The following is a 15,359-nucleotide window of genomic DNA, read 5'->3' on the forward strand; positions in this document are numbered from 1 at the left end:
CCCCTCTCTGTTTGGTCCCCTCTCCTCACACACACACACACACACACACACACACACACACACACACACACTCACACAAATGTATAACGATAATTATGTAATCAGTATCTGTTTTTGTCTTGTCTTACTTGTTGTCATGTCTTTCACATGTTTGGTTATGATTTTCAACAGCACCACTTACCTGGCTTGTCCCACTGTTTGGTCTTATGTCTGTTTTATCCCACTATCTTGTCTTGTCCTGTCCCTGTACACTTTCGTCTATATGAGCCCTCCCTCTATGTATTTCTATACCAGCAAGGAATGGATGAACATGTGAATATAAGTTTGAGATTGTTACTTAAACATGCTGTATTTAAAAATAAAGTTATACTCTGAAGAAGGGGGGTGGTGGCGGGTAAAAAAAAAAAAAAAAAAAATTTATTATAAATGACTTCAGATGCACTTATTGACCTTAAGCTTGCAAAAAGAGAGCAAACAGCTAATTTAGCACTTTACAATGTAGTTCACATTCACCTTGCATAATTTTTCTGATTTCTTTGTTATAATACTTGTCATATTTTTGATGAAACAGGACAGTAACAACAACCTGATTGGTCAGTGGCTGAATGACACATCAGACCGTACAATACTGCAGCTCTCTTACGAGTTGAACACTGAGGCCAAAGAATGAGTCTACACCATAATGCTGGCATATGGTCAGGAAAAGAAATATCACAACTTCAAGGTGGAGAAATATGGTGAGTTCACTGCAAAAACAGCAATAAAGTCGCATAATAATAATTATAATTATTAATATAATTATAACAAATGGTCATTTTTGTGATCAGATGTCTTAATACTAGAATCAAAGCCTTGCTACTGACAGAGTATACAGTGTTATCCAAGTATTAACATTTTAGCTTGTACTAGTTAAATGTACAGGATTGTCTAATTAAGACATTAGATAAAATTATACTCCTTTTATTCTGACAAGCATACACTATTTTAGAAATAAGATTTATTTGCCAGAGAGTACAACAATTTGTGAAATTTTTGCATGTTTTTCATCACTTAATTTAGAGTACTAACTGTCATGCTCTGTCCCAGTTTTACCAAAGTTTGAAGTAAAGATCAACACATCTGAGGAAGTAAGCATTGACCAAGACCAAATCACAGCTAAAATCTGTGCCGAGTAAGTGATGAGACATTTTCTAACAAACTTTCAACTTTCAAAAGCTTCTAGATACATCTGCTTGGGTGATTGACTGCAGAGTGACTCTGTTTCAGATACACATATAAACAGCCTGTTCCAGGCAACATGAAGGTGGATATATGCAGACCTCTGCAGCGCTACTTCTATGGTTATTCCAACCAAGACCTAGAAGGACAGCAAGTCACTGCTCCATGTCACAAGGAGATCATGGAGGTATGTGTACAGCAGTTTCTCTATGGAGAAAATAAAAAATATTATATATACAAGTAATAATAATAATAATAATAATAATAATAATAATAATAATGATGAAGAAATGAACACAGCAGTTATGGATTTCTGTGCAGTATATGTGTATCAGCGTATTTGTCAGCAGATAATGCCTGTCATAAGACTGTAGCTCCTTTTATACAGCTCTTCTATTACAGGACTATTTCACCTTTATTCTGGAACGACGTAAACGAAATGGGATCATTTGGTTCTTTATTGTGGCTTTGTTACGCCTCTGGAGGTAGTAACAGAGCCATGATAAAGGTGGAATCATGATTTCGGAATGCCATGTAAAAGGAACACCTCTCGTTCCTCAACCAAGGTGTGATGTTTTGATGACGTATTGCGTGTGCAACCCCCTCAAAGGGAGATTTAAAAGTGTGGGCTGTGTACTAGGGCATTACTGAGTTCAGATTTTGTCCGATCAGTGTATTCATCAATAAAGTTGTACTCGAGTCAGCTAGTTGTATGTATGATGTCATCACATTGACAGTGGAGGAAAAACACAGACACACAGCCTCTCAACAATGAGCAACTTGTACAAATGTTTACTGTAACATTAACAATGCACAGTGAAGAGCAGAATAAAAAACTTGCAAGACGCAAGCATCAACAGTACTTCTTGGACATTTTAACCAAAACAAAACATAGGCTAGTACCTTGAATTGTCTTTTAAATTTAAGTGAACGACATAAAGTGGGAAAAGGTTAAGACAACAGCAGCCAAGACTATAGCATATTAAAGAAAAATAGGACCAATGGCCCTGTAGTTTACTGGCCAAATGAAAAGCTTTGGGAAATGTATCCAGATGCCATTTATTATCCCCAGTTATGTATATTTATTATATTACCGAAATAGCCCATGTTTTGGTCATATTCTAATCAGATCTGTAAAAATTCAAATTCCAAGTTGATATCATTGATACTTACAGATTTATTGTATCAATCCACTTCCTATATGTTATAATGGGAAAATGTTTCAAAGTGGCACCAAATCCAGAATCAGATCCGCATCGAAATAATTACAATACCTTGTGTTGACATCATCATAAAGAAGCTGCATACCAAGTTTGAAGTCAATCAGAACTGTAGTTTCAGAGAAGAAGACGATTGAAATTTTTTCCCCATAAGAGCCTATGTTAAATTTTCCGTAAGTTCCCGGATCCAGAAGAAGATCCTGATCCGCATGTGGCCATTATGTTTTGATCATGTCCCCATGAGGGCTGTACTGTAGAAATTTCAACTTGATATCATTTATATTTACTGAGTTATTGCATCGATCCACTTCCTAGCTGTTATAATGGGGAAAATTTTCAAAGTCACACCAAATCCAGAATCAGATCTGCATCCAAATAATTTCACTAGCTTTTGTGACAACATCGTAAAGAAGCTGTATACTAAGTTTGAAGTCAATCGGAATTGTAGTTTCAGAGAAGAAGACAATTGAAATTTTTGTAACGGACGACAGACGATGACAGATAACGACAGACGCCCCTGCCGCCACCGGAGGCCGCATGACGACAATAGCTTACGGCCTGTCAGCCGGTAAGCTAAAAAAGCGCATTGTCTTACTGAGATAAATGAACAGAATAATCCAAACACACTGGCTGTCCAAATTATTATTCCAGTATTGGTCGTGCTTGCACAGTTCACAGAACATTACTTAGACGATAGTTTTTCTAGATCGCAATCAGTGTAGTAATTCTACTCTGAGTCATCTTCTTCCTTAAGTCTTGGCCTTGTGCTAGTGATGTGCGGGTCGGGTTTTTTTTTTTTCAACCCGCTTTTGTGGGATTATTGAACCTGCCCCGCAAATAAAGTTACATATTTTGGACCCGCACCAACCTGACCCGGGTCCGCTGATCTGCGCATCACTACCTTGCACTCCATGTTTTCATGTAAAAAGATGAGAGTATCAACATGCACTGAATTACCCTTTTTCCCCAGAAAGAACCTGGTGCTAGTTCGGAGCCAGTGCTAGTTCGGAGCTGGTGCTAGCTTAGGTTCCAACCTGGTGCCTCCAAAGAACCGGTTTGCTTTTCTGTAGGCCAAGAGCCAAGCAGAGCCAAGTCAGAGCCATGTCATTACGTTATCGAAAAATGTGATCACATGATTGGGTCTGCTGCGGGAGACGCTCACTCAGAAGCAATAATTGCTCTTGTGTTTACAAGCCTATATTCTAATCCACAGGTGAAAAACAAAATATTCACTCTGTGGCATATGTCATAAACATAAATAATAAATATGTGGGTTTCTACGTATGTATAAAGATAATTTAAGGATAGTCTGTAAACAGATAATTAGGTAGGTCAGCAGCGCAGTATGTTAACCAAGTTTATATGAGGCAAGGAGACAGAAGTGCTGAATAAAAAAGTCCACAATCCACATTGGCTTTGTTTAGTCCGTGTAACAAACCACTGCAAGCTGGACACTCAAACACATAATACACATCATGCAATATAAAATTCACAATAAAAGGCACAGCAAGCATTAACACAAAGACACTTCAAGCATCACAATGTCAGATTGTATAGGATACAACGGCCCCTGTCATCCTGTGACATTAGCATACCAGTAGCTAGCGTTTAAATTTCCATTACATTTGTAGCTCGCTTTAATCTCTAAAATTGACTTTTTGTGAGCTATTAACCATGCATTTGAGAAAAAAAACTTATCACTATCATTTTCAGCTGTTTGATCAACAGATTCATTCACACTCAAAAGCTTCCAGTCCGTGTCTGCTGTGTCCAAGTTCAGTGCACCAGTAGTCGGATTCACTGGTCCCTTAAAACCCAGTCCAGCAGGTCCAAATGCAGGGTACTTTTGGGTCTAAGCTGTCTTTTCTGGTCCCTGTAGTCCTTCTTTAACTTCTTTAGCTTGTTTAGAAGCTGGTCCAAGTCTGGTCCAGTTTATATTTTTTCGAACAGTAGCTTTGTGCCAGAGGCTCCCTCCAACTTACTTCAGATGAAGCCCACAGTGCCAGAAAGCACTGGGTCTCCTTCTCTGTCCACTGCTGTTTTTGTCATCTATAACTCTTTCTCTAAAAACTAAACTACAAATCTGCTGGTTGTAGTTTTCCGTATACATACAAATGCCGGTTCATAACTTGCATATAATTTGTGTCAGTGACTCCCATGGTGCATTGTGAGCAAGTGGCCATGTCAGTCACATTTTTTGCATCTTGTATTGTGTGATATTTGTCCTGTGAATAACTTTATATTGAATGAGTTGAAGATTGGTGTTGGATGTCATACAAAAAATGTTTTTGCGAATTTCTGTCCAGTGTTCCTCTGTGAGTGTTGTATCGAGGTCCATGCTCCATTTTTCTGTTGGTGTGTGTATTGTATTGTCAGAGTTTATGCGTCTATATAATTTTGAGGTGAGTTTTTTCAGTCCTTTAAGGTTCTTTATGTTTTCTAGCAGTTTGGGTGGGTTCAGTGTTTTATAGGTTATGTTAATTTTACTTTGGATTATACATTTAATTTGTGGATATTGAAAGGTGTTCTTACTGTCAAGTTTGTATTGTTCTGTGAGCTGTGTAAATGTTATGAATTTGTTATTATTGAATAAGTGGTGTTGGTGATTGATGCCTTTTTGTTCCCGTGTGTGATAGTGAAGAGAGGTGGTGCTTATGAGAACATCTGGATTGTGCCAAATGGGGTATATTTACATGATGTGGAAGAGTTGGTTAGTTTTAATGTTTTCCACCAGGCTGAGTCAGTTGTTAAGATGACTGTGATTTTAAATCAGTGATGTTTTTTTAGTGTTGTGTTTAAAGAAGGTATGTCTGCCAAAAGAAGTTTAGTGAAATATGACTGTTCCAGTTGAATCCATGTGTTATTGTATGTTGTTTTTGTCCATTTAACTAAGTACTGTAATTGATTAGCCAAAAAGTAGTGGATAAAATGTGGTGCATCTAGTCCCCCTTGAGCTTTATTTTTTTTGTAGAGTAGCAAGTTTGATTTTTGGTTTTTTTGTTCTTCCAATAAAAGTGTGTGCACAGTGAGTTCAGGTTATTGAACCATTTGTCAGGAGGTGTAACCGGGACATTGGAGAATAAATCATGAAGTTTTGGGAGGATTTTCATTTTTACTGATGCTATACATCCAATGAGTGAGAGTGGTAAATTTGTCCTGTGTTCCAGGTCCTTTTCTATTGTTTTGAGCATGGGATTGTGGTTAAGTGAAAACAACTCTGACAACCTGGGGGGAATGTAAATACCCAGGTACCTAATATTGCCACTGTGCATTTCAGGAAGTGAGTCCTGAGCTGCAGAGTCCCAGGCATCGTTTGAAAGTGGGAATATTGTTGATTTGTTCCAGTTGATGCTATAATCGGATATGGATAAGAATATGTTCATGATTTTGAATGTTTCCTGCAGTGATTGTTGGGGAGTTTGTAAGTAGAGAAGAATATCGTCTGCGTATAAACTGATTTTGTGTTGTGTACCTGAGACATTGATTCCCTTTTTACTGTTAGTTTGACATATTGCAGTTGTGAGATGTTCTATGAATAGTGCAAAAAGGGAAGAAGAGAGTGGAATTCTTGTCGTGTGCCCCTATGCAGTGTGAATGTGGGAGAGGTGATACCGTTAGTTGTAACTGTGGCTTTGGGTGATGTGTATAGTGTATTAATCCAGCGGATGAATGATTCCCTGAAGCCAAATTGATGAAGTGTATTGAGTAAGAATGTCCACTTTACCCTGTCAAATGCTTTTTCTGCATCAAGTGAAGTTATGATGGTGTTGATATTCGATTGTTGAGAGATGATAATGAGGTTGAAAAGTCTACGGAGATTGTCAGATGAGTTTCTGTTTTTAATAAATCCTCTCTGATCTAGGTTAATCACTAACGGAGTAACCTTTTCTAGTCTGGAAGCGAATGCTTTTGTAATGATTTTTAAGGCAGTATTAAGTAGTGAGAGGGGCCTGTAGCTAGTGGCTTGAGTTGAGTCTTTACCTGGTTTGCTTGCGCAGTCTGTTTCAAGGGCTTGAAATGGGTAATGTTTGACAATTCACTCTTTAATTGTTTTTTGTATTGTGGTTTTGTATTTTATAGACAGACAATGAAGGTTGTGTTACCATGAGCATCCCGATGTCCACTTTCATAAAACTTGACAAAAAAGTGCTGCAAGATGTTCTTGAGGTGACCGCCAAAATGCAAGAGGAGGGAACAGGTAAGTACTCTCAGATTTAACATTATACAAGGTAGAAAATATCATAATCAATATTATAATCAATTTTGTTCTTTTTTCAGGCATAGAACATTCACAAAATCAAAGAATAATGATTTCATATGTTGTTGGAAAGGTGTCCTTCATTGATACTCCTAAGATTTATGAGAAAGGATCAAACTTTGAAGGAAAAGTAAGTGACAAATGTAGCTTTTTCAGAAGACTTTTAAGTTTGTTTATTTGTTTTATTCAGTCTTTTGGTTTGTGTAATCAAATCACTTTCACAAGAAAAGCAGAATGACCTTTCTGACATATTTGTTGGTCACAGTGTGACAAAAATGAGTTTCTAAAGTTCTCGGTAAAATTTATTTAGATTTACTTGAATTATGTAAGCATATTTTAATGTTTTCTTTTGCAAGCTTTACAGTATTGCCTCTCTACAATAAACCTACTTATCAAATATTTATTAAAAGGCAAGCAATAACTGAAACTTGAACATAGCATACATACATATATTTCTCAGAAAAAAAGTAAATAAATCATTTTCTGTCTCATTTTCTCCATTAACAGTGATATTTTTTCTCCTGAATTGTCAATAATTCTAAATGTGCGGGAGACTTTCGTGACCAATTTTTCATCAAATCTGTAAAACCTCAGCCATAGCCTAAGCATCACAAATCTCTAAGTCTTTCTGCGATTACTCACCTGAATTTCTTGAATTTACGGTGAACAATTTCGAAGTGCCATCCACCATAAACAAACCATGTGTTTACAAACAGAGCCGGGAGGTAACTCGGGCATCTTCAGTATTTGGTTGTGACATGCATTGCGGGAAATGGAGGCTTGCGCAGCCACCTGACAGCGGCAGCTGCTAAAGACATGACGCGGAAACGGCAGGAGCTCCCTTCCCTCTATGCATATTCTTCCAGCCGTTTCCACGTTTCAGACGTTTCCGCGTCGTGTTTGTTTCATCCATATAATATGATATGGTTGTGCTGCTGCAGCCACTGCAGGCAGCTGCACAAACCTCCCTCTCCCACAATGCACAATGACAAAATTCCGAAGATGCCCAAGTTACCTCCCGGCTCTGTTTGTAAACACGTTTGGTTTGTGGTGAATGGCACTTCAAAATTGTTTACCGTAATTGGTCACAAAAGTCTATTGCACCTTTAAATCATCAATTACATGATTTAAATGTATAATTCCCTTTTTACAGTGTATTTTATTTCCTTTGCTGTATATTTCATTGTAGGTATCATTCTTTTCTTTTTTTTCTTTTCTGTAGATAATAGAAATATTTTCACTGTTAAGTCTAGTTTAGTCGTTTTCTTTTTCCTTTTCTACAAAAACTGGTCTTGATGCTCATTGTAAGTGAATTCACATTCATTTTCATCTTATTATCAGGTCCAGGCACTTGATGGAAATAAAGTACCCATTCCTGACATGCCGGTCTACCTGTTTGAGGGTGAAACGTGGTCTTCACGCCACCTACAGAACCTCACCACTGATAAAAATGGAGTCACCACTTTCACAGTGGACACCTCTATGTACAGTGGGGACATCCACCTCCATGTAAGTAAGAAGTGTATCTGAAAAAGAGAAAAAATATACCACTTGACAATAATACTATTGATCAGAACTAGATTATTAAACACTAGTATTAGATTTCTGAGTGGTATGTGATTTGTAATTTATATGTTCATATTCATATTTGCCAGTTGTGTAGATGTGTGAATTGCTGGCTGTATCACAATTTGCCACAAGGGGATAATAAATTATTTGAGCATGTTTAGCAACATCAGTGCAAATGTTTCTCCAAATATGCTGTTTTGAGCCAGCATGTCATTAGATTACAGTTTTTCTCAGTCACTTTGGTATATTTCTCGTATCATCCTCGACGTTTGCAAAACAGTAAGTGCAGTTCTCAAAACAATTCATACAAATAGTAAAACACCATGGATTACCTGCAAACGTCAGTCTCTTGCTCAAAATCCTTAGTTCATCTCCAAAAGTAATATCTGTGTCAATGAACATATCATGCCATCGAAATGACAAGTCCTTGTGTCATTGTGTACGGATAGACGGTCAAATTGCGTAGTCATGTTGTTAATATAACAGTGTACTCTGGAGGGATGTTCTGATGTAAACTTTGGCTGAAGTTTTGATGACAGTTATTGTAAATTCTAAGTTACATCTTAGTGTATGTGGGAGATTGATTGTGAGACACTGGACAAGATTCACATTTACACTCTTAGTACTGTTTGTACTGCAATTTGTTGACTGACCACGCCATTGTGATACAGAAAGGAAAACACAACACTGCATAGCACAAAGAAAAAAACAAAAAAACAAAAGTAGAAATGTGAACATAGGATAATCTCCGTAGGGAAAATGCACATGCAGTGCTGTAGGAATTACAGTGCAGTCTTCCTACACCTCCTGACGTCCCTGTCTGTTGGGCCACAAATTCTCATCCACATCACAAGAAATATCTTCTCCTGCAATGTAGCATGGAAAGAATCTTTTAGTGTCTTATCCAGCTTCTTACCAATTCAGGACAAATAAAAAAAAAAAAGTCTAATGGAAAAGTATAGAAATATACTTGACATATTATGACAACTTGTTTAACCATTTTGCATATAAAGACTTTTGCAATGAACTAATGCCTAAATGTTGTGGGGGGTGAGACTATTCAGCAGAGACCTGTTATAATACATTTTGATCAACATGACATAAGCAACTGATAATGTAGAAAACAGCAGACAATTGTACATAATCATTTGCATGGATGCACCAAAGCATTTGCAACTTGTTCAAAGAAATGAGAAACTGCTTTTTTGATGTGCACAAGTGACACAAGGATGTGATGATTGGACAAGTAGTTTTGAGAATTTCACTTCTGATCAGAGAAATGTACCAAAGCGACTGAGAAAAACTCATATCTTTTGTTGGTCTTTAGAACAGAACAGATTTCAAGCACAACTATGGTGCAATTCACAGTGATGTTAGTGAATGCAAACCACTCTGAGTATTTCTTAAAATATCTTTTTCCTGTTGTTTTGTCACAAAGTCCCGCAATAGCACAAGGATGCAAAAAGACACTGTATTTTATTTATTTTTTAATCTTACCATGGCTTCTGTCGACCAGTAGAGGGTACTGGTTTAGAAGGGATGAGTTAAAAGAATAAGCTGTGAAAGATAGAGACAAAAAGTTAAGCAGTTACTTTATGTCACAAATACTGAGCCTGAATTGAAGTTTGGAAATTGCTTTACAATTGTTCATGAATAACTTATGAAGTGTTCACATAATTAACCATTTTTATGTGTTTTACAAGGATAGTGCTATTGCAAAGTATTTCCAGCATTTTCAATAACAGCTAAATCCCACCACTGTGGCTGGTGTGGTTAGATGTGATGATGTGGTTGGAAGTTTTGCTTTTATGTGTGGTGTTACATGTTTACTTTATACTTCTAATTATATGATTAGTAATGTTTCTTTTCTAAACTCTAGGTTAGCGCAGAGCCATCACTGAGATACCCCAATTACAGAGAGCCACACTTTGAAAATGGAGATATCACTCTGTCCATGGCCCAGGAGTCGTCTCTTGATACTAAAACAGTAAGCTTTCTGAGGGTGAAAAAAGTGGAAGGCCCACTCAAGTGTCACACAGATGTGACCTTCTCCATCCAGTACACAGTGGTGAAAGAGGCTCAGAGCTCTATGGATGTAATGTATTTGGTGAGTAGCACTTCAGCATTAACCATATAGACAAAAGATCATTGGTTGACTTATGATATTTAGCCCAGTCTTGTTTACATCAAGTAGTGAGATGAAATATGTGTCATTTTCCAGGTCCTTTTCAGGGATGGTATTTTCCTCCACAAAGTAGCAAACGTTGGATTGATAAAAAACACAGGTGGGCAAGGACTTAGCAACTTTATTTATTTATTTATTTAATTTCCATTTTTGTTTTTCTATATAAGTTTGCATGTCATTCATTTATTCTCTCAATTTCTTAATATGTTTTTATTACAATAAACCCTTGTAACAATAGGACAGACCCCTTAAGAACACCAGGAAATTGCAACCACAAAATGACCAAACCTACCATCAGTAAACTCCTACAACTAAAATCAGGTTTAAGCATGAGATGTGTTCATAGTAACAAATCCATTAGAAACAAGAACACTCAGGTAAATGATTCCAGTCTGCTGACGTCAAGAGTTTTTATAACTTGAGGAATAGACAAAAAGAACTGTGATAGAAGACATTTTATATTATACGTGGGGGTTCGGTCCATAACTAACGTAACTAACACTGGCGTGAAACGAAAGTGAAACTTTACATCCTTTCAACTCCTTTCCAACTTCCAACTCCCGGGTTCCATTTCTCTATTGCACAGCGTGTGTGTGAGAGAGACAGAGAGACAGGCAGAGAGAGAGAGAGAAAGAGAGTTAGTGTAAGTGTTTTAGAACTACCGTAGTTCATAGGGGCCAAACAGCGTTCGTCTTATCTTCACTTTCCCCGTTTTTGTCTTTCACCTGAACCTGTAGTGATCCCAAATGGGACTGTAATGATGGCGGAGGGTCTTCAATCTCTTCCCTTCAGGTTGACGTTTTATTTATTTATTTATTTATTTATTTATTTATTATTTATTTATTTATTTATTTTTACCTTATGGCAGCAGCTATTTCGTGTCATTGTGCAGTAGTTCAATATGTCCGTCTGGAACTTGCTCGGATTTAAAGTTCCTGATCGAACAACATCTTTGTTCCTTTTTTTTCCCTCAACATACTGAGGGTGTCGGTACAGCCGTGTACCGAACCGAACTGGTGCATACCGACACGCTGTGGTTTGGTATGTGTACCATTACAGGCCTAATAGATAGATAGATAGATAGATAGATAGATAGATAGATAGATAGATAGATAGATGATAGATATATGTAAGCAGGTGACTATGTAACAGATTCATTAATGGTGTCTGTTTTCTAGCTAATGAGGGTGAGGTAACCTTCAACCTGCATGTGGATCCAGAGTTGGCACCAGAGTTTCACATCGTGGCTTATGCTATCCTCTCCAGTGGGTTTGTGATTGCCCATGAGGCTGAGTTCAGCACTGAGAAATGCTTTGGCCACAAGGTCAGTGAGAGACAACGTGAGGTGGTGACTGCGCTTATCTGATGTGACTGTGACACTGAAAGCTAAGTGATGATACACACAAAGAGGAAATCCAAAATAGTGTTCTCACTTTCAAAGCAGAGGGATATGGCCTCTTGAGGAATGCTTACAATAAATGTAGATCAGACATTAAAATCTATTTGACACATTCTAAATGAAATTACAATCAGTATTTCAGAATATTTCAAACTCACATATCCCGCCAATAGATTATATATTGGTGGGGTGTTTAAGTTTGAATGACTCTGAATCAAATCTTATTATTTCCCAGATAAAATGAGTTACCGCTAGGCTGGCTTCTTAAAAAAAAAAAAAAATTAAAATGAGCAAGTCTTTTGAACAGCCCTTTGAAAGGAGCAAATCCACAAGGTCCAGCTCCCTTCAAAGAGCCATAAATTCCATCTCTACGCCAGTTGTTCAGCAACCTTACAAGCCAAAAAAGTAATGGAAATAAATGTCCTAGTGTGAGTTGTTGACTGCATCACCAAATAATTATTTCGCATCTAAGCTTCTCAATGGTGTCATTTTAATAAATGTTTAAATCATCCAATGTTTCACCAAAAGTAAAATTAGAAAAACAGGCCAAGAAGAAGAAAAAAAGATGTGTGTATCAGAACTTTATTTATCCTTCTTTCTTTTCCCAATCAATCATGTGATGAGTCCTCAGATTTATCTTTTGAGCCTTATCTCCTGAGCCTCTTTGTTAATAGAAAATAACTTAAACTAGCTCTACCTCACACAGAAAAGTAACATACATTTTAACACTGATTTACTATTAATAATACAAGAATGTCAGTAATATGAGGCACCTGTACTTTTCCTTTGTTTTTCAACATTTTGCTACAGATCCTTCTGTAGTTTTATTTTTAAGTGAGAATTTTATCTATAATGGGGTATTTTCACATTGCTGATTTGCATGCATATACATACATACATACATACTTACACATACATACATATTCTTATCACTCAAAGGCCAGTGTATTCGGTGTGTTTGATCAGGTGTTGCTGGATTTTTCTCCATCCTCGGCTGTCCCAGGAGGGGAGATCACCCTGCAGGTCACGGGTCATCCACAATCTATGTGTGGCATCAGCGCTGTGGACAAGAGTGTCCTCATCAAAGAGCCAGGAAAGACGTTGGATGCAGATAGGGTACCACAACAGATCATTAAATGACTAATGACATTAATAATCTGAATATGTTTTTTACCACTGTTTATCACATTGCATAGTTATGTCTGTTTTCAGATATTTGATTTGCTTGATCGGAAATGGCACGTTCCATATGACGCTGTGGATGAGGTTGAGTGCATTTCTGTTAGACCAAAAGATACATCATTCCATACCAACCTGAAGGAGATGACCCTCATACAGTTTTCCAGGTAATTCTAATGCGTTAATTTCAATGATAGTCGATAATATTTAATATTTTGTTGTTATATGTGTAATGTACAGGGTGGGGAAGCAAAATTTACAATGAACATTTAGTTGTTTTTTCTCAGCAGGCACTACGTCAGTTGTTTTGAAACCAAACTATATTGATGTCATAATCATACCTAACACTATTATCCATACCTTTTCAGAAACTTTTGCCCATATGAGTAATCAGGAAAGCAAACGTCAAAGAGTGTGTGATTTGCTGAATGCACTCGTCACACCAAAGGAGATTTCAAAAATAGTTGGAGTGTCCATAAAGACTGTTTATAATGTAAAAGAGAATGACTATGATCAAAACTATTATGAGAAAGTCTGGAAGATACTATTAAAGAAGAATGGGAGAAGTTGTCACCCAAATATTTGAGGAACATTTGTGCAAGTTTCAGGAAGTGTGTGAAGGCAGTTATTGAGAAAGAAGGAGGAGACATAGAATAAAAACATTTTCTATTACGTCAATTTTCTTGTGGCAAATAATTCTCATGACTTTCAATAAACTAATTGGTCATACACTGTCTTTCAATCCCTGCCTCAAAATATTGTAAATTTTGCTTCCCCCCCTGTATTTGTCACTAATGTATGTTCTTGGATAACCTAGAATGTGGGGCTGAAGATGGCAACAAATTTGTTCATCCGAGTGCCAAACTGCCTCAATTTATGGGAAGAAAATACTACCAGGGCCACAATTATGGTGACAATCTTTACTTAATTTAGAGACACATTTACTGGCCTGTAAACAGTTCACAGTGTCCTTTCAGCCCAGTATTTGTATGTGAGTATGTGTTTTTTTTTCTGTTGTTCAGGTCCTCCTATGATCGCCAGAATGGATACAGTGCAGTTGGTTAATGCAGTTAGTCCAGGCTTAGGAGGAGCTCCAGCACCACCAATAGAGACGGCCCGCTCTTTCTTCCCTGAAACTTGGATATGGGACTTGGTGGAAGTTGGGTGAGTTTATTTATACAGTGAAATACTTTTCTTTAAAAACATCTCCAGAGCTGGGTAGAAACAAAGTACAACTATTTCATTTCAATATCTGTGCCCTTTTTTTGTGGAAATGTATTACCTTTACTGACTATATTTTTACTCAGTCCATTTACATGACCATAAAAATCTGATAACTATGATTAATCAGACAATTGTAATAATCAGACCTGACGCACTTACATACACTTCAGAAATATGATCATCAAAAAACCTTGGATTAGACCTATCAGTACGTACATAGTGATGGTAGACTCAGACTTCCTATTATTGTCTTCTGCTCATGTTTATCTGCATCACTTCCATTTTCTACTATTTTACACATGCGCAGATGTAAAAGAATGAATAAATCAGATTAACAAATATTATGAAGACACTGGAATATTGGGGAGAAATCCAAGTGTGTTAATCTGATTTTCTACTGCTGTTATCTGATAAAACAGATTATGCTGTTTACGTGCTCCCTTGAATAATCTGATAACTCTAGAAATCAGATAATGATCTGAGTATTAGTAAGCATGTAAACACAAACATTTGTGTTATAATAATAATAATACATTTTATTTATAGGCGCCTTTCTTGGCACTCAAGGACACCGTACAGTAAAACAGGAGAGTTAAAACAACAAAAACAAGTAAAAATAAAAGGCAGGTTAAAAATTTGGACAGTGCAATTGTTTCACAAGAGAAAGAGGTCCTAAACAGATGGGTTTTGAGTCTGGATTTGAAAGAGGAAGTGAAGTGGTGTTTCTGAGATCCGGTGGCAAGGAGTTCCAGAGTTGGGGAGCAGAGCGGCTGAATGCTTGTTCCCCATGGTGGTGAGACGGCAGAGGGAACAGTGAGGTGGATGGAGGAGGAATCTGAGGGTACGAGAGGGAGTGGCAACATTAAGGAGTCAGACAGATATGGAGGGGCGTTATGGATGGCCTTAATGTCATTAGAAGGATTTTAAATTCAATCCGGAACTTAATAGGAGCCAGTGAAGCTGTTGGAGGACAGGAGTGATGTGGTGAGTGGAGGGGGTCCTGGTGATGATGCGAGCAGCAGAGTTCTGAACCAATTGAAGTTTATGGAGGGATTTGTGTGGGAACCAAAGAGGAGAGAGTTACAGTAATCCAGACGAGAAGTGACA

General features: G+C 37.3%; 1 pseudogene; it reads left to right on the top strand.

Moving 5' to 3' along the window:
- The first annotated feature begins 682 nt into the window (after positions 1-682).
- Positions 683-14,062, top strand: LOC115422488 (alpha-2-macroglobulin-like protein 1; annotated as a pseudogene).
- Positions 14,063-15,359: the final 1,297 nt, after the last annotated feature.

This window comes from Sphaeramia orbicularis, chromosome 7 (genome assembly GCF_902148855.1).
Source record: "Sphaeramia orbicularis chromosome 7, fSphaOr1.1, whole genome shotgun sequence".
NCBI classification, from domain to species: domain Eukaryota; kingdom Metazoa; phylum Chordata; class Actinopteri; order Kurtiformes; family Apogonidae; genus Sphaeramia; species Sphaeramia orbicularis.